General features: G+C 36.9%; 1 long non-coding RNA gene across 1 annotated transcript in view; it reads right to left on the minus strand.

Annotated features, from left to right (window-relative positions):
• Positions 1 to 19,915, minus strand: part of LOC138690258 (uncharacterized) — a 37,107-nt gene extending 17,192 nt beyond the window's left edge. Inside the window, exon 1 of the long non-coding RNA XR_011329059.1 lies at positions 19,785 to 19,915. This is a non-coding gene — a long non-coding RNA (uncharacterized lncRNA). The remainder of the gene's footprint in view (positions 1 to 19,784) is intronic.
• Between the last annotated feature and the right edge of the window lie 1,636 nt (positions 19,916 to 21,551).

A 21,551-nucleotide genomic window follows, 5' to 3' on the forward strand; every position in this document is an offset into this window, starting at 1 on the left:
GATTTCCCTGTCCTTATCTCGACCCACAAGCCCTTCATCGTATCTTTCTCTCCCCCTGTCCAGGTGAGAAGGGGGAGTGATAGAGCAGCGTTGGTGGGCACCTGACACCCAGCCAGGGTCAGCCCACCACACTAGTTTTCAGGCTTTTTGATTTTTCTGTTTATATTTCTAATCATATATGTGATTACTTTCAATTCAGGGCACCTGTAGCTGCTTTAGAAATAAACAAAAGCTACTAGTATGCAACAGTTCTGAAAACTTAGTTACTTTTTTTTATGTGTTGAAATATAGGGTGTTGTAGCTAACTTTAGGACAGTTTCACAGGATAGAACTTCTGCTCTTTAAAGAGCAATCACTGAATCTAATCTATGAAGCCACAGCTGTGAGTTATACAGACAGCTTCTTAAATGAGGAACACCCAAGACACATGACTTCCCAGGAAAAATATATAAAGAGCAAAATAAAGTTGCTCTTTTTGGCAGAGTGTAAAAACATGCAGTTAGCTGGTATTTGGAAGATCTTCATAGCAAAATGGAATGCATCATAAATATAGCCAGATACTTCAAATTGTGAGTACAACAAAATATTTTAAGTAAAAAAAACAAGAACTTGGTTTATGGTTATTACTTCATCTTATTTTTATTTTCATTATTGCAATTCCTTGCTGCATCTATAAATCAGCAACAGTTTTTCCAAGAGCTGACACTAAACTTACTTTTCCTATCTATTTACAATAACTGTTTACATAATGCTCATCTGTCAATGTGAATTTTTTTTTTCTTTTCCTTCTTTTATGTAGATTTTCTGTACAATGTGTAAAAAAGATTACACAGAAACAACAGATTCAGGAAAGACATTGCACTGTTGTTACAGAAAGGCTGAGGAGTACTGCATATTTATATACAATTGAACTCTAGAAACAGGACAGGACTGGACTATGGCCTCCTTGATAGAACATATGGTGACTCAGCCAGAGGATACAATTTAGCCCAGTAGTAATTTAATAAGATTTTCAAACAGAATATTGATTAAAAAAGTTCTTCCTGAATATGGTTCTCCCCTAATAATAATGGAAAATAATTTGAATTAATTACTCATTAATTAAGGTACTGTTTAAATAAACAATAAGGGTAATAATATGCTTATTTTCAGTAGTGTATTTCATCTCCTCAATGACCTTCATTAATTTCCTAGGTCATTACTCATTTCATTTTTATTTCAACTAACTTACATGTATATCTATACGTTTGACTTTAATTTTTACTGAGAACAGAATGAAAAGTGATGCCTCAGGGTTTTATCAACAACATTTTTTGTATTAGTAGTACATAATTTGTTATTAAATAATATTACTTGATTGGTTTTGTCCATCTCAAGAGCTAAGGAATACACACAAATCTAATATTGAAGTGAAGTGAATGATAGAGTTAGCTTTAAGATGTGCAGACTGTTGCATGCATTCCATATATATCAATTACATTTTTGCTGTTTCCATCTCTGGGATTCCCAGAACTGTCTTCTAATGGTTTTAAGGAATACTACATGGTTTAATCTCCAAATATTTTTATAACAAGCTGTATAGCCAAAATAAATACCACTGACTTTTAGCCATAACAGAAATTTCTAGAGAGCAGATGAAAAGATGATTTTGTAGCTAAGACTTTGCTTATTTAGCGACAGAGTAGAACCAAAGAGCTGAACTCGTGCTACCAAGGAAATCTGGGTAGCTGTGCTGGTGGTGAGTGACTTCCCCAGCCAGTTCTTGGACTAATGCCACATGTTCTCATCCTAGCACAGGGGATATATACTAACAGGGCTGAAACTCACCTTTATTACACTCTTTAGCTTGTCCCTAGATTAATGACATTGATGTAGGTGTAGACTCTAGTCTGGGCCAACCCAGAAAATCAGAGTCTTCCTAAGCCTAAGTCTTCCTCCTCTCTTTTGCAGACACTAACATTTCATTTTTTTATTCTTTAATACTACATTGGCCATAGATGGCTAGACAGGCTTATTCTAATAATGGGCTAAATTAACACATACTTTTGTACTGTGGGGGACTGATCCTTGTCCTTCTTAATCCATAAGCTTCTTTTTATTATTATTCTTTTATGTTGTTGGAGTTTGTTTTCACCTAGATCACCTAACTATCCTGCAGACAAAGTTCAAGCACTGACAATGGACATAAATAGGTGGAACACATGGTGCCAAGAAGCTGATACTTTATTCTCTGGTGAAATAACCAGCAAGCCTGAAAGCAGCTGACCCTGTTTATCAAATCCTCTTGATCCCTGGGGAGTTACAGGTGCATTGGTAGCATAAAAACAAATAAGAAAGAATTCAGGAAGGAAAAATAGAAATTATTATTTTCATTTAGGAGAAGCAAAAGGATATCCTAGTCTCCCAAGGATACCCAAACTCCCTAGTCAGTAACAGATGAGAAGGAAAACAGTCTGAACTTACTTTGTGGACATAAGCACAAAGTTTGGTATTTAAAGATGTGACAGAGAAGCACAGACAGTCTTTGGAATGAAAATAAAGTATAACTTAGAGGAGGCCCTGTTGTAAGAGGTTTGCAGCTTGGGTATGTTTCAAAGTCCCCAAGCACTCCAGGAACCACAGATGCCTATGGTGGATTTTCAGCCCTGTCTGCTCTGGACATTTGCAAATTTCTCTGCTAGGTATGGACTGCCTACAGTTGCCTCTGCAGTGGATTTTGGTCTTCTGGTATTACTGTTCACAGAAGACAATTCAGAAGCTATAGCCATTTTAAATATATAGCTGCTAGCTCATTTAACAGTGCTAGCTGCAAAAAGCTTTACGTCTGCACTTTAACAGCAGCATGTCTTTTTATCTGCTCTAATGCGTTCAGCATTCTGATTCAAGCTAGATACATATGTGACGGTGGATCCAGTAGCCTCAGTCAGGAATGAGCTGCATTACACACCATGCACAGGAGGGTTTCAGCCCTGGAAGATTCAAGAATCTGACTTCTCACTCCTGCAAAGACCTTTGCAGATGCCTGGGTGTAGGAAGGATACATAGCATTGCGATGGATATGAAAAAGACAGGAAAGGATGACTGGAGCAGTGATAACACCAGCTAGTTACACAGGCTAAATACTGTGTACATTGCTAATTTCAGATTCATTTAAAAGGTTTAAGAAGAGAAGTGCCTCTTCCTCTGATGATTTTTATTTTTACATTTTAGTGGGGACTCTGGCTATACTCCTGTAAATGTTTTTATTATTTTATTTGCTTTGCTTTTTTTCAGAATCCATTTAGCTTATAAAGAGAAATTCTCATTCGTCTTTTAGGTTGACCATATTTGTCATAAGTTGCTATTTAACAATAGTGCAATGATGATGATCCTTGAGGAGGGAATAAGATGGAGAGAGGAATTGTAGGCATGTAGTTATGTCTCAGACAGCATCTAATTCTTCTGAACTATTGCTGCTCCCCTTCCTTCCAAGACCATAAATTAATTTTATAGCTTGTAGGTCTACAGTGAAAAGGCTTGAAAACATAACCGTGACCACAGATAGAAATAGAGAATTAGAAGTAGAAACCCTTTCATGGGAAGGGACTCTTGGAACTCCATAATTCAGTTTGCATGGTAGGAAACTAAAATTCTTTCAAACACCGAGGGACATAAATACGTGGATTTCCTGGATTCAAAATACAAATCACAGCTGGTTATGGGCGAATGGAGTGAATGTGATCATTTTGTGTTGCTACCTAGAGAAGCAATGCCTAAGAGTATTCTCTTTTTTTTAACTGTTAATATAAATGCTCTCAAGCATTAACACAAGCACTCTTTTACACTCTGTCTTGATATCTGCCACCTTTATGGACTTGCTTGAAAGAATATGCTATCTGAAAGATGCCACATGTGGCATTGACAGGCAGCTATTCAGAGTATGGCAGACAGCCAGTAAATCACTCAGTAGAGCTTTCTGTCCTTCCAGCCGTATCTCACAGAATCTACAATTTCTCGCTTTGCAGTATACTTCAATGTCAGAGTTTGTTCTCTTTAAACTTTTATATGTAAAAGTGACAAAAAAAAATACACATTCTCTTGCTAATTGATTTTTCTCTCCTTTTGGAGCTCAAGTGCACAAATCCTAGCATGCGTTACCAAGTCTCTCTCAGTCTTTCCAAGTAGTCAGAGTGCAAAGCAGGTTTTTTCTTCTCTAGGAAAGGAAAAGAAAAAAAAAAAGTTTTTTACAAACCAGGTCTTTGGGTCATTTGTATTACTAGTAATTTGTTCAAAATCTGTGAAAAACCTTCATACCTGAAACGAAATTTTCAGTTCTTGCCAGGGTATAAACTGATAGGAAAAAATATGTAACTTTTGCCTATTTCACATGCATTCATTTTTTTCAGCTGTTTAGGTGTGTTTGGCAGTGAACTAACTCTTCTAAGAGAAGCTGCTACAAATATGCTAGTAAAGCTTCTGTGTGTGTTAAAACTTGTAATAAAACACAACCAGTACTGCGTGTTCTGCCAAAGGGTCAGTCTAGCCTAGAAATTGCCTACATCAGTGGATATACATGAACATCCAAGAAAGAGTAAGAAAAAGACAAGCGCATATAATACCTACTCTATGACCACATAAATTTATCTCCTTAAACAGCACTTTTACCAGTTAACACCAGTTATCCCCTCAGATGCCATGGTGGAACCTGTTTTCAGAAAACACTGATCTCTGCCCCTCCAAAATTTCAAATGTCTGTGGGATGGCTCAGATTGACTGGATGCACCCAGTTGTAGGGGACCTAAATCTTTATCACATAACTTCATATTTAAACCTCAGGAATGCAAATCTATTATTATATAAATATGAATGCACCTGAAACAGAAATAATGAATTGAAATGCGCTGTGTAGGCCACAGAAAAGTTTGAGCTGCAGCTGTTTCAAATTCTCACGTATACTCCATAACTGCTTCATTCTGGGCTGACCTTAAAAATAGGGTATCGTAGTCACTGTTCTTCCTCCAATGTAATTTTATGTAAAATTGTACCCGTATGTGACAAAATATTAATTTCTGAGCATCTTTTCTTTTGCCCAGTGGTTTCCAACAGATGTTCTGAACTCCAAACGGGATCTGTTTGTTTTCCATTGTCTCAGCTATAGATAGCTTTAGTAAATATTTTTCTTATGCAAACTCGGATTCGTTACAGTGAGATCCAGATTTGCTAATCCTCTTGCCGCCTTTGCTACTTCAGGGACACAAAGCATCGTACGTGTTTTCTGGCTGGCCAGAGCCAAGGGTACATGGGTTTACTGATGCATCTCGCTCGGGAAGCCTGCACAAGGCCAGCCAGCAGACATGGGAAATGCACACACTCCACGTGTCCTGGGCCCTAAACCAGATTTTAACTCAGTGGGATTTGTTTTGCCTTCACTGTGGGAAGTGCATCAGCCTCAGGGGTGCTGGGAGGCACTGTGGGTGAGCTCCTGCCCTGCAGCCACAGCCTGGGTCCCACCACGGAGTGGGGCTGGGCTGGGGGGAGCGTGGGGCACGGGCCCCAGGCAGAGGGGCCTGCCAGGGCCCCGCCGTGCACCAGGACGGTTGCAATCCCTTTTTCTTTTGGCAAAATGGGTTTAGTTAAAGGCCAGAGTTGATAATCCATTTGTCTTCAGAGTTCACTATGGAGTTTTAACAGTTTCTGCCTGCGTGTACATGAAAAGTGACCACTCCCATGCGTTTTTAGACATAAACACTGAAGGTGAGGGGCTGGAAATCCTTATAAAATTAAAGAAATTTATTGTCTTAACTGTTACAATTGCAGTGTAGACCAAACTAAGTCAAATTTTAAAGCCTCTTCCATGTCTTGTAAGAAGATACAGAAAGTCTCATGTGTTGGGTCAATTTGACATTGCAGAAGCACAAAAGATTTTCAGGGAAGATGAAAGTCAAGCAGAATAACAGCCCCCACTATTTGTAGCAGGCCTTCCAGAAAAAACACCCAAAACCCAACAAAACAAGAGCCAAAAAACTCCAATCAGATGACTACAACTTCATATTTGCCTTAGGCAGTTTTTTTTGGCAGGGAGTAGGATAAGTCTAACCAACTACCTGTTATTATCTAAGTTAAACTCAGGTGCTACCACTTGAAATGGTACAGATTCTTTAGCAGGCCCATCCCCCTCCCAATTAAATCATTGGTGTGTTGCAGTATGGCAGCAGGTGTCAACAGTTTTTACCTGTAACTGTGACTTGGGAAATGTGGACATGCTGCATTTGGTTATTAATTGCCAAGCAGATTGTCTTGAAACAATGGAAGGGTCCTCATGAGTCTTTTCCAGAGATGAAGTCATCTCCAGCAATTTTTTCTTCTGAGACTTCAGAAGTAAAATGTTAAACCAAATATTCACAACAAAATAAATATCTCTGTCTGGCATGAAAAGTGGAAATGGTCCCAAGGTGATATGCAACAACCCTCAGTAACAGTAAACAGAGTTACAGCTTCTTTTTGTCAGTTTTATCTTCAACTGTGATTTAATTCTATTTTGTGATTTTTCAACAGTGTTCACTGTTTTGATTCTGAGATTAATGGATTTAGATAAAATGTAGTTTGAATGAAGGAAAGATTTTTCAATGGTGTATTTTTAGACGAATCAGGCTTTAGAGAAGGGGAAATTCTGCTAGGGGAAAGGATTGACTTCTCCAGGGTTTCCCAGCAAGCCGCTGGCAGGACAAGAAATAGGATCTTGGTCTCCTGGGGCTGCGCCTGCTGTTCTGTCCAGCAGCCTCCATGGCTGCTTTTTATAAGTAAGTCACAAAAAGCAAGGCCAGGAAAATACCTTCATCGTAAACCAATAAGCAAGATGTATTCAAATGCTTCCAGCAATTGTTGAGGCATTGATTCAGTCATCCCTCAAAACACCGAGCACGAAGAGCAGCAACTCTTTTCATTCCTGCAGTGCATATCTGCATGGCACAGGCATTAGGCAGAGAAGGAGCTGCCTAATTAGGAGGGCTTGTCCTGGCTTTAATGCAGCTTAAGAACAGCTGCTTTAAGTTGTGTTATTGGCCTGTGGATGCCACTAAAGATGCTCTCTCCCCTTCAAAATGGATCTGTTCTGTGGCCTTTAGCAAATCAATAAATCTACTTAAATAGGACGGAAATACTCTGATTTGGGAAGTGCCTTGTGTAGGGTGTGCCAGCAAGTTACCGGCTGCCTGCTGTTACCTCCTAATCCAAAAGGAGTTGTCACCATTTAAAATGACATATTGCACTATTTGTAGCATTTTCTAAAAGGCTGCTTAGCCAGGTGCAACTCTGATCTCACAGGGGCAGGAGCCACAGCTGCAAATGGATGGAAATCCGGAATTTTGTAGTGCCAGTGAGAGAGGATCACCAGATGGGAAATTTAGCAGGAAATCTCAGTGCCATTATGAATCTCCCCCTCTGCATTTCCCAGTGAAAATGACACTTGAATGCTGAGAATTATGACATATTAAACAATTATTGTGAATTGCAGATATCTGGCTCAGATATACCTGAGGTTCTGGAGTTACAGATGGCAAATTTAACAAAGCATTGTGATGTCCTTTTGCTGCAGATATTAGGGGAGCAGGGAAAAGTGCACAGAATCTCTGACAATGGCTTCCACCGGTATTGGGAAACCCAAACAAAGGCAAAGAGGGAATTAATACACAACAGCTTGTCGATGTACTCTGTTCAGAATAACACAATCTACTGCTGCTACCATCAGCTGTTTAGTAATAAAAATTATCCAGCAAATATTGAATGTCTGTTCTCTAAGCAAAAGAGTTGCACACAAGCATATAGATGTTCTGTTAGATTAGTTAGAACAGTGGAATGTTTTTCATGAGCAGTATTTTGTGTGTGAGGCATACTGTCCTGCAGACAAGTTGGGAAGGGGGAGGTAGAGGGGAGGAAGTTCTTGGAAATTACCTGTATCTACAGTGGGGATAATCTGGCTTTTTGAGGAATGATGAACAATTTTTCACAAAATGAGAGCTTCCTAAAACTCATTGGTAATCGTAGGCAAATTTGATCATTACCAAAAATCATATGTAACATATATTGATAGATGATAAAATCCACCCTGCTGCATGGGAAGAGAGCCAACAGACTGTAGCATTAAGCGCTTACTCTTTCAGTAAGGCTTTCTTTTTGCATGTTTGCATGCAAATATTTCAAGGCATGTGGAATTATATAGAGATATGCCAGGAAAGTTTTTTGTCTTCATATCTTGTAGGGCACTCACACAGGTAAATGCTTTCAGCTTTTATTATTCATGTGAAAATAATATAATATTTTTATATCTGCCATTGTAATACAATATTTTTTATATTATAACTCTTTAGATAAGATTTTAGCTTCCTGTATTAAGCTCTTAATGTGATGATAGCAACACTGAGTGTAGAAAGTACTGGCTTTATCATTTGCCAAAAGGATGGAATGAGGATACCTATCCAAACATCTTCTTGCGTGTCTTCTGAGTATTCTTCTGACTTGGTCTGATAACAGCCCAGTTTACTTCAGTAAATATATGTTATATAGATTAAATACTCAGTGATGAAATGCATGTTTCCTGGTCTTAGAGCTACATCATTTGAGAAACAGCATATTGAGTACTGACATAGAAACCAGGAGTCCAGATTTACTTACTGGGCTATAGACTTCCTTTGTTAGGGACTGACTTTGGATGTCTGGAACCTAAAGAAGAATGTAGGAATTGATGGGATTTCCAGAAGTACCAGATCTTAATTCAAGCTTAACCTCTATGAAGACCAACTCTGAAGGTACAAGCTGTGGACTGAGTTGAAGGAGGTTGTGGCTGCAGAACAGATTTCTGTGTGACTTTGAAACTAACCTCTCTGTTGCACAAGGAGTATGTCTGTAAAGTGGAAATAAGTGTGGTGTTGGAAGGAAAAGAAATTGTAAGTTCTGAGGGCATCTGAAGGAAATAACTTGACAAGTAGGAAATAAAAAAAGTACAATTCCTAGAATCTGTCATCTTCTAAGCTAGCAGGAATATGATATATTTATTTTGTTTTGGATAGTCAATGATCCTGGAAAACTACAGAGAATGAAATGGAAAAATTGCAACTGTGCACTTGACTAATCAGCCTTCCTTAAAACAGAAAAAGGGTAATTTTGCATTGAAATTATTTTATCACCTTCGTATTCAAATTATAGAAACTAGGTACATGCTTTGGGATAAACACAGAAAATTAGTATCCCTAGTTAGCCTTGCAGATATCATCAAAGTTGCTTATAACACAACACTGAGACACAGCAAGACAATGCAATGTTGGTATTTAAAAATATTGTTAATTATTTTGAGAAGTTTAAATAAATGTAGTGGGGTTTTTTTAGAGAAAACTTAATTTAATTAATTGTATTTTTAAAATATGCTTCTCAGAACTGTCCCAGTGAAGCAAGCAAGAAACATTAACACAAGCAAAATAATATTGCAGTCTAATCTAGTGCTTTTTTGTGTGAGCAGTGCTTACTCCTTGCTCGTAAGTCTTATTAGCATGGTATATATTGATGTTCCACAAACTTAGTTACAAATGTGTGCCATGGCAGTGAAGAAGTGATGAACGTTACAAATTTCAAGAAAACCTTTGCTGGGACAACAGCCCTGCAGTGAAACTAAGAACACAATACAGCTATCTTACTGCTCCACATCGTTGTACAGATCGATGACTGATGGACATAGAAACCTGAGACAGCTGATGTGTGAACTCAGCATTTTGTGCCACGTATAGCACGTACACAGGCATGCAAGAAAGCCTGTGTGTAACACTTGGTTGAAAGTATTCTGTCAAAACTAATTTCTCAGTAACCAGTGAACTGTTAAAGTAAACTGATATTTTTTACAGAATATCCCTATTTTCCCAGATATTTTTAAATGAGAAACTTAACGTATGTAAAAAAGGCCCTTTTTAAGGTCATAGATGTTGCCATCCCAAGGTAACAAGTCTCGGAGTAGTTTATGCCAACATCATGTTTCTGACAGAGGCCAGTAGGCCACTACCAAACAGTGGGGATAAAAGAAGATGTAATAGGGCTAAAAAGAATAGCAGTTTTTTTAATCTGTTTCTATGTACTTCTAAACCTATTCTCAAATAACTGGAGCTTTATTTTATCCCAAAAGCATAGAATCCAGAAATTCTTTTGAACACTGAATATTCTTGAGGTCTCTATTCATACAAAATGACATGAGAAGTCTTGTCAAGTTTTATAGTCAACTTTGCAATTAAATTGGAGATACAGAAGTTCATTTATCAGTTAACAGATATTCCCAGTCTAGTTCCTCTAGACTGTTTTACTCAATAGCCTCTCTTCATTTTTCTAACATGAGCAGTCTTAGACCTTTGGCTGTCATTGGGTAAGATACTCTCCAAGCTCTTCATTTTTTCGTATGGCTCATTGCATTGCTTATAGATCCTATTATTTTACTTCCCCATTGCCCATAACTGCCCTTTGAGAAGCAGTAAACAAAGCTATGCAGGTTCATTTAGGAAAACTGCATTTTTCTTTTATAGAAATTCTTCCTTTAGCAGAATCATTTTATTGGCTTTATACCATACGTATCAATATATACAATAGTAAAACAGAAAAAAAAAAAAAGAAGGAAAAAAGAAGGGAGAAAGTCTCTGAAGACAGCCAATTTCACCAGCATATGGATGAGGAGTAAAAGCCAAGATATGCTTTTGATTGAGACATGTCAGTAGCAGATAAAGCAAATTTATGTACTTCAAATCTTTAATTTTGTCAAAAGACAAGATAGGTAATAATCTTATACAGTGTTTTGAACATTAGCAAGTTGTGGGAACTAAGGAATGTAGGAGATAAGCTTGAAAGGGCTGGGACAAATATGAGAAACTGCAGGGACTCTCTGCAGTCATTCAGGAGATCAGACCTTTTGGATCCAAACTTTTACAGATGGAGAAGAATCAGGTCCTCCTGCATATCCAAGCACAGTCAATGCAGCTGCCAGAAAAAAAGAGCAGCCAGAGCAGAAAGCGGGTGGTCTGAGAAATGACTATAGCACCTACCAAAACTTTTGCTTTTCCTGGCTTCAAAATTTTCATTACTGCACAACAAGGGCTACATTCAGGTACCTTGAAAGTGAGTACAATGTTTGAATGATAATTGTTTGCTCAATTTTTGTGCTCTAGCCAAAGACTGCAGAAGGTTATTCTGTTCCCTAAAATTGCTTAATTTGCCTATGACAACGTACCTAAAAAAATAGTCTGCAATCACTAGCAAAGATCAATAGGCATCAGTACTTCAGCTTCCAAACCTTAAGATGTCATGTGCTTTTATTGCCATTATTTATCTTATTTATTACCTGGATCAATTTTATTTAAGCCCAAGACTCTGAATGAGACACTATCACTTCAGAATGGCATTTTCTCAGAAAGCACACTTCTAAAAAAGGTCAGGTGGGCTTTCTTCCCTACATGTCTTACATAAAAAATAATTAGAAATGGCAGCTTTAGATTGTTAGGAAACAGCTCCATTCCAGACACAATCAATTCAAGTACATGGTTGAAAATAATAAAACAGCAAAGAGTTTTGTTCTATACTTGTATTATTCCCATTCTTTTCACAGAATTTTGAAACCGAAGAGGACTGTTGTGATCATCTCATCCAACAGGCCAAAGAATTTCATTAACAAACACCTGCATCAGACCTGTAATTCCTGCCTAAGCAAGAGTAGGTGCCATTCAGGCAGACGTTCTTGGTTCAAACACTTCAAATGATGGAATATCCCTTACAGTCACGGTAAATTACTCCAGCTGCTAGTCATTCACGCTTATTTCTCATTTGAACTTATCTAGAGAAATTTCCAGTATTTTGTTCTGCTTTTCCTTGGTAAAGTTTCAAATCTTTTCTTATCTTAAACTTGCAGATTCTCATAGGTGATAGGAAAGCTATCCTTAAGCATTTGTTGGATAAAAGAGATAGCTTTATGTCTTTTTTGTGTGAGGCCAATTTTCTAGGTGACCGATTCTACCTCTTGGGATTTTTTGCTACAGCATTCTAGAAAACAGCCTTATTTTGAATAGCATTACACTGTACTACAGTGTAATTTACACTGGCTGTAAATTAATCCCCAAAGATGGCTGGAAATTTTATCAAAATTTGGCCATAAATATCTCAAAAAAAAAAAAAAAAAAAAAAAAAAAAGTTGTAACACTTCTGTATACTCAGTTCTACCAAAAAAAAAAAAAATATTACTAGCTATTTTTTCTTGGTAGCTGCTATATTAAGATTTTAAAGTGACAATAAGGATCTTATACTTTCCATTTGTATTGTTGAAAATACCAGTAATCGTTCATTTATTTTAAGTTTGCTTTAAGCAATGTCAAAGACAGTAAGTCTTCAATAAATGGGGTCTACTTACCAAGATCAAAAGAATAGATATTTATCTGTTACAAAGAAGCATAACTCTATGGAATTCTGTTAAACTACACTGATTTACATCACCCCATGATATGACCTAGAGATTTTCTTCTTAGTGATAAAGTAGATATATTCAAACTCACTTTTTTACAGCTGCTGGATTCCCCTGCATTTAATGAAGAGTAGAAATCTTACAATTTTAAATAGATTTTTAATTTAAAGTAAGAGCTGAGCTGTTTTGTACATCTCGAAGCTATTAAATCCTTTTACTGTTCTCAGTTTTGAAATTAAAATCACTCTCTGTATCACAGATAATTAAATGCATATCATCTGATGATACAGCTATGTAATCCATCTTAAAACAGTAATGAATAAAATATAACCAAAAGTAACCCTGAATACTCATAATAGATTAAATCAGGAAAAGGTTTGAATATGGCATTTATTTCCACAAAAAATGACTTGTGTACATACACATATATTATTATAAAACTTTGAATTATTAAATACAGCTGTGCTCCAAACTTACAAAGGACCAATTATTGTCTTTGATTAGCTGATGAAGTGAGAAGATCATTCTTTTATGTCCTGCTAAAGGCTTTTTCTTGTTGTCAGAAAGGTCTTGAATTCAAGAGGATGGCTTATAGCTACCTGCATGCAGAAAGGCTTGTCAGACAGAGGTCACAGGCAGCTGCGAAAAACATGTCTCAGAAATCCCCTTTTTTACTGCAAACCAACAAATATTTTAATGTTTTATATGAAGCATGCATGTGTACATAATACATACATGCACATATTTTATGTACATGTACACATATACATAACCTTCCTGATGAAAAATAAAGTGTTGAAGTCTCAACTCCTCAGCATGGGGTGGATTCCTGAATGAGGAGATTATTGCACAAGGAGACAAACCTCATCATCTTCAACCTGTAATCTTCTCTGCAGTTTCATCCTGAAGGTGTGTGCTTTGAACTAGGGTAAGACATGAAAATGATATTAAGTTGCCCAAGGATGGTCAAACTGAGGCATTTCCGGACATGCAGAGAAGCAGAAACCATAGCTGCCTGAGAAAGTTTCTCGGCTGAGATTGTAGGTACTGGGTGAGAGCTTGGTGGGAGTTCTGAGGCTTGTACTGAGACAATCAACTCAAAAATCCTTCTGTGTCTACGAGTCTAGGACCTTTCACAGCTCTGCAGCATTAAAACTGAGTCTTCACAGGTATATAAGCAGAATTTATGTAATATGAATATTTTACAATCCTAGTATAATGTGCAATGGCCAGATAAAAACTAGACTTTTTTACAGAAAGTTAACAAAATTTATCTGAAAATGCAAATTGGATTAAAATGTAACTTTAGACATAAGTGTATGCATACTCCTGCAAATATTTTATATACTTATGAAAATATTACATAAAACTTACATGAATGTTATAGTTTATAGAATATTAATTTGACGGGAACTTTAAAATTAAAGGTATTGAAATGACTGCTTTTTATATGGCTGAAAAATCCAATTTTCTTTATGTTGAAACGGGTTATTTTGTTAACAGCTGATATATTTCATTTCAGCCTTAAGGTCTTAGATTTCTTTTATAGAGACTTGCACATTATGATTGACTACATCATTGGTTATTATTGGCATGATTAACTATTATTGGTTATTTAATGGTAAAATATATGTACATATTTGTATTATAAAATTATTTAATGTTTTAGTATATATTAATATTTTGTTTAATACTTAAATAGCAACCAAGATATGGCTTTACCAATTAAAAACCCAAGTTATCACTTATGAAAAAGTTTTTACAATGTTTTCTGGGAAAAAAATCTTATACTGTGCTAATTAAAATATAAGTGCAAAACCTTTTTCCAAATTGCACATGATTTAAAGTTAAAACAAAAAAATGCAAATGTTCATGTGTTTTGAAATGTCAGTTTTGTCCTAAAATTTTGATGTTTATCTCCTTAAATATTACAAAATAATAACACCTCCCTTTTGTTCTTTCACCATGAACTCCAGATTCCAATTCCCCCCCCCCCTTTTTTTTTTTTGCAAGTTCTGACAGTGAAAAGTGTCAGATCATGCATTTGCTCCATGCCCAGAAAAAAAAATCCAAACTTCATCCAGGTCAATATAAGTTTTATGCATAGTGGAGCATGACCTGGAAGGTAACAGTGACTGTTACGTGTATTACCTCCGATAATTTATTGCCACAGCCTCATCTTTCATCTCTATGGAGCAACAGTGTCTCCTGGTGGTCAACTAGTAGTTAACGTCCGGCAACGATTTTTTTCAAAAAGTATTCGACTCATTGCAGTTGATATATATGAAGGTACTAGTATAATAAAGCTAAGACTGTTGTGTAAATTGTTGCCCTGGGAAATGGTTTTATTGTCAGTTCGTTCAAGTACTTTACATACGTGGAATTAAATATGTACTTACATACTTTGGAAGTAAGTATTTTTTTGGGGGGGGGGGGGAAATGATTAGTAAAAGCAAACTCCCTGTGCCTGTGGTCTCATCCTACCTTGATTATGACCAAAATGCTCTTCCCCTCCCCCTGGCCAAGTATGTACTAATTAGATGAATTTAAAAAAAAAAACACCCCCCAAAAAACCCAAACAAAAAAAACCCTTAGTTGTGCTGAGTCTTTAAACATTTTTCATGTGCATTCACTATATGCACTGCTTGCAGTTAATGGGAAATTTCAGTCCCTTGTGAAAAGCAATGCTCTCTAAATCATTCTAATTCCTTCCATTTCATTTTTATCACTACACACACAAAAAGGGAAGAGAGTAAATGTCTCCCTATCTTCAAATTCAATTTGAGACATTTTACTTGATGAAATGTATATTTGTGTAAACATTTCTCACTGGGGATGGCATCTAAATTTGCACTGTGGAACTTGACAGCACAGCTTTATAACCTTATATTCTACTCATTGGTCTCTAGCTGCTATGTACTATGTAAGTAAGTTCCTATTCATATTTAGCTTAAATTGTAAACAATATAAGGTTCTAAGCCTTATATACAGAGCTTCAGTAGTATGAAAATACTGTGGACTGGATATGGTGACTTGTCAATATGTCTGACCAGCAAAGTGCAGAGTTGAATGGACTTAGATCTTTCTTCCATGGCAGGGTTACAGACTGAAATGAGGTTTTATTTAGCAACAAATTATTTTGCTATGCAAGAAGAATATGCCAATAAAATACTCGAATGCGTGTATGGGAGGTGAGTAAAATATAAAGCTGATGATATTCTAGCATCTGTGAAGAATATCATATAGAACAGGTAAAGGTGTGCTCCTTCAGAAATAAAGATAAGCACAGATCTCTGCCATCAATGGTTAGGAAAGAAGTATTTGGAGTGCTGAACTAATTTTCCAGGAGTTTTATTATTAATGTGTGGTCTTTTTCTATTTTTTCTTTTTCTATGTCTATAAAATTATGATACCCAATTCTACAATTGCAAGCAGATGAAGACATGCTTGTATCAGAAGACTCAAAGTGGACAAAGAATGACATGCAACCGAGTATTACTCAGCTTCAGTCAGGTTTGTTGAATTCACACACTAGGAAGTATTGTCAAGGCACAGGGCTAACATATATTCTGAACTTGTTGAATATAATGAAAGGTGGCACTTGTATTTGTTCTAGGAAATGTTATGCAGTGAAAGACATTTACTCTCAACATGCAAAATTGCATAATTTCTTATGAAACATAAATGGAATTGATACATGGACATTTAAAGCCATTTGAACTATTTTAATTTTTATATTTTTCCTCACTAAAGCTGCTGTTCCTACCACATCTGAGTTCACTGCAAACGAGTTCCCATGTATAAATCCTTATATAAATTCATAAAAGGTTAATAAACACAGTGAACTAAAACTGAAGCTTTGCATTGGTTAATGAATATATGGATGACATAATAGCTTAGTTTTATTTGAATTTCAGACCTGCAGTAGTTTGAGATATTCCTGTGCCAAAACTCTGGTACATTTTGCAGAGGAGCTCCACATAGAAAATTCAGATGCTGGAAAGCACAAATTTGGGGATGCTCAGATCAGGAGTTTTTGGTGTGATAGTGGTCCCATTTCCACCAGGGTTGTGATTAAAAAGACACTTTTTTTTTTTTAATTAAAAGTCTTGTATGAGACTTTACATCTTTGAATATTGAGGTGCTTTCTAAAGAAGGAGGTATCAGTGTTCCCAGGTTTCAATTCAAACAAATTCTTCTCTAAAAAGTAAGCCTTCTAATGTCTTTGGCAACACAGGTTCTGTACAGCTCCTTTCCCCCTTGCTTGCATGAGAGGTTATTCTCTTCTTATAGGTGAAGACCCTGTAAAGTGAAGAGATGTGAAATAACTGTGGCCAATATAACATAACTTGTTGATAGAATGGAGATTATTCAGTGTCTCCAATGCAATTTTTACAAACAGAATGAGTTACTGTAGTAAGAGCCATTTAGCTGTTTTGATGCAAACAAGCAGAATGGTAAAGTCCTTATCTATATGTATCAGCCATTAAATGACTTTTGAGGGGGCTCATGCTTTTCTTTCACTCCTCAGCAGCAACTTTTACCATGAAGGGAATATTGAGAAGGATCAGCTGCATTTTACTAACTCTATCACTGCCTGTAGAATGATTCAAAAAGTTTAAAAAACATTATTAGTTTACAGATGGTATAAGCTAGACTGTCATAAAAAGGGTAGAAGAACGCAACTTTCACTTGCACATAAGACTGGCCCATTTCTAATTTGACTGTTAGGAAACCACTTGATAGTACTGATCAAAAACTGTTGCTGCACAGAAGATAGGCATTATCTGTCATTTCATTTTTTATTAATTTTAGTTGCAAACAGGTAAAGTGCTTATCAAGAAAACTCACAAGGTTTAAGAAATGTCTGTATTTTGGGCATGACTCCCTTGGTATTCAAGTTGCCAAACAGGACTATTGCTTATAAGTTAAGATAGCCTTGTGGAAAACGTGACTGACTTGCAAAATTATCTAAAATCAACAAAACTCAAGTGGATGGATTTACCAGGGATTTACCTACAAAGATGTACATAAAACCCGGGATGTTTACTTCAATTTGGGAAAGCTAACAGAAGTTTTTCTATTCATTGCAATCTATCTTTAGCTGTATGCACCATCAGTGAGCAAACCAGGTGACACTTGCACTTAAATTTATCTGCCATGCAGAAGAGTGAGTGAGAATAAATAGAAATAAACAGCAAGGGATATCTGTAGTTCCCAAAACAGAAGGGAACAAAGAAGAAAAAGGAGGACATGTCTGAAATTATTATTATTAACATATCCTAGGAGATACACATGAACTATAAGAATTCTGTCAGTATTTCTATCATTTGGCCAGAAAAAAACATCTGCATCAAAGCCCTAGAAACAAATGCACTCACAGAGCTAATGTTACTATAGAGACAATTACAGTAACAGTGCAGATACTGAACAGCTGACATTTTAAGAGTATAGGTTTTTTCTTCAGTACACATCATGTTCATCTATCTGGTCCAGAAAAAAAGACAGCGATAAGCTAACCCACTACTTTTAGATGGCCTGAGAGAAGACATAGCAACAATTTCCCATCTAATTCTCAGTTGCTGTGACATTGTGAGCCTGAACTGTGCTATCTATTATAGCATACATACAGGCCAGATTTTCAATAAAAAGCTCAACACCTTAAAAGGTCTCTCTGTTTCTGAGACACCCATGTAAGTGGCCAGTTGTCTTTGAAGAATATCTGACCATGAGCATTTCATTGAGAGTGGCTGTGGCATGATCACACCTGACACTAAGTGCAGAAGCTCTTCTCCTGAAAACCTAGACTTTTAAATTCACCTAAAATTCTTTTAATATGGCTCTGGAGCTTATAGATGCAAGCTGTCTTGCATCTGATCAGACTGGAGGAGTGGTACAGCAAGTGTGTGGTTCTACTGGATAAGATATCCAATATGAGAGACAGAATATGTAATGGCATCCAGGTTTGCCTATTATTGTCCCTGCTCAGGTCAAGGTAAGATGAAAAGGGACAAATGCTTCAACCCTGGGTCAGGGTACAACCCCTCTGTAGCTCGCAGGTACTTTACCCTACAAATGAAATCCTCCACTGATCTAAATCAGCAAACATACTGTGGCTGTAGTGGAACTATTCTAGTTGATTTCATCTGAAAGACTGGTATGAAACTTTCTTAAGAGAATGTGATTTGCAATTTTTCAACAGGTTTACTTGAATCTAAAATTCAATTTGTTCATGCTAACTGTACCCTTTAAACAATCAATGGCTATACAATTTCAGTAATGACTCTTTAAAATTAGAATTATTGGAAAGGCTTACAAGCAGTGATAAACAGAGTAGGGTGCTATTGATTGGCCAGTGAAAGACATTGATTTGAACTGTAAACAGGTATTATGCCAGAAGAATTGTATTACTGTACATCTTTTTGCCACTCGTATTCTGAGTCACCTGTGAGCAGAGTCTTGGTGTTTATTTGATTATGGTTTTAATAGGCTTTTAATAGTTTGAGCAGATTTATGACTGAGGAAACATGAAAGTCTGAAAAACATAATGTAAAATGGATTGAAGGCACAAGTTTCCACAGACTTTTTCCACTTAATAGATTGTGAATTTTTATGAGTTACTGAACAAATATGCTTACCATATAAATGCATTTATACTGTGTCTGTAAATGAGCTTTCTCAGTATAAACTGAATTGTATACATTCTTTTTCATCTAGATACTATGTTCCATCCTTACTTTTGGCCAAACAAGAAATTTTGTACTGACAATTGTGAAGCACATAGAGTATGTATGCCTATGTACATGCTTGGTGTGTGGATTATTTCAGAAAAGCAAACCTCAAAATTGCTAGAAATCTTCCAGTTTCAGTCAGGAAAAGTAGAATAATATTCTATCTAATCTACAATTAAATATATTGTTATTCTATCAAATGACACAATATAAAACAAAGAACTAAGGAATCAGGACTACAGTAATAATAGGCACTGTTTAAACACAGAAATTGGTGCTCTCTGCATCAATGGGCTTTTAGTCCAAATGTGACAGGTAAAGACACAGAGTGACTAATATTGCAGCAGAAAATGGGTTGATATATTCTCAGTCTAACTTTAATTGGTAGGTAAGCAACTAAATGGGGAAAAAAGGGAAAGTTACAGCAAGAAGATTACACATAAAAGATAAAACTATGTAGAGAATAAAAAGAGAATAAAAAAGAGAATGAAAAGAGAGAAAAGATGAACAAAGAGCAAGTCTGCACAGGTTAGAGAAAATTCAGTAAAACTTTAGTTCTGCAAAAAGAGCAAAAGTTCCTGGCAGACTTAGCATCTTACCCTTCACATCTGCTGCAGCAGTCTTTGCTTTGGCTGTTGTTGTTCATCCCTCCTCTCATCAGCATGAATCTGTGTTGCTAATTCTGTACTTGCACTGTGTGCAAGTCTCTTATCGATGTCAGTGGAAATGTCAAGCATGAAATGTGTTTAGTATACGCAACAGATTTGTACTGAGAGGAAAATTTTGCTCCGGTTTTGTCTTCAGGCTTAATGCAGATCTGACCTTAGAAAAACATGCAAAGCTGGGCGCTTGCAACACAGTTCAAGTTATGTCTTTTAAGAAGCCAATTGTCATCTCATACTGACTGTATACCCGTCAATTCCGGTTAATTCAGTGCAATGACACCCAACGGACACATTTCTGAGAGGGCGTTTGAGCCCTCACGGCCTGTCATTTGACAGACATAGGAACTAAAACGGTTAAAAGTCATCGCAGTTCTGTGTTTTACTGGTCTCAGTAGGAGCCAAACACTTTGCAAAATCCAGAAATTGGATGTAAATATCTAAACGACAGCTGGCCTTTTTGAAAAATGAGGTTACATATTTAACTTACATAAAGCCTAATGGCTGCAAATCTGTTTCGATCTAAGCTTAAAGTTTAAGAAAACTGCATTAATAATACCTGGCAGCTCTATATTTTTCTTTCTTTACACACCCATTTTTAAAAGATCATAGGGCTTTTTTACTTTTTTTCACAGTTTGCTGTATGCTGAATATACACCAGTGTAATGCAGCGTAATTTCATAATATGCCTGCAACTTTGCATGTGTCCACTGTAAGAAATTCCATTCTGTTGCATTTGCAAAACAGAATGATTTGTCTTTTAAAAGTTCTCCCTCAGCTGTGTTTCTGGAAAGTGTAGTGAAGAGTTTGTCTTTTGCTGAACTGATAAGGAACATAACTGATGCCAAATTTTAAAGTTTATACTGACTACAACATGATATGGAAGTGGCTGAAGAGTTAAAAAGAAGCCGCACTACAAAGAAAATGTGGACATTAATTTGGTATGCAGACATGAATTTTCTCATAAAGCTTCAAAGTTTCATGTCAGCTTCATACAAAACTATTTCCAGTAAGAGCTACAAACAGACCAGTGTAAGTTTTATTGTTTATCCGCATCTATCACCTATGCCCACACACATCCTCACAAACATAGAAAAGGATGAGGGTAGTAGGGAATTTGGAGATCTTGATTATTATTTTTTTGCAGGTATGTTTTTGTGTTTCTAATTTGAGAGCATCTTTACACAAAAGAAGGGGGTACTCTTTCAAAATCCCAGATGTGAGAGCAATGCATGCCAAACGGTAACAGTATTTCTGCTCTGGTGGGTATTGGCAATGGTTGGACATGCTGGTGAGACGTGAGATGTCTCTCTTTTATAAACATATGGAAGAACATGTTCTAGAAACACTGGAGACCACAATAATCCTGAGGACGGAAACTAAGGAGGACTAAGTACTTCACAAGAGAACCAAGATGTTTCTTGCATGCATGACAGTGGTTCAGAAGCTGTAAACAAAACTCTCTAAAGTTCCTTCTCTGAGGGCAGTGGAGTAAGGGAATGAGGCAGCCAGGAGATCAGGGCCCAGAAACATCCCCCCACCCAAGGACCAGGCAGGCGCCGGGTGAGAGGGAGTCAGGAGAGGCCTTGGCGGAGGCCTTCCCCCATGCTCGGGAGCACCTCAGAGCCCCAGCACTTCACCCCAGGCCTGCCCCGGCTGTGGGCTGACCTGACCTGACCTGACCCGCTGCCCTGGCACCCGCTT

This window comes from Haliaeetus albicilla, chromosome 21 (assembly GCF_947461875.1).
Source record: "Haliaeetus albicilla chromosome 21, bHalAlb1.1, whole genome shotgun sequence".
In the NCBI taxonomy this organism is placed as follows: Eukaryota; Metazoa; Chordata; class Aves; order Accipitriformes; family Accipitridae; genus Haliaeetus; species Haliaeetus albicilla.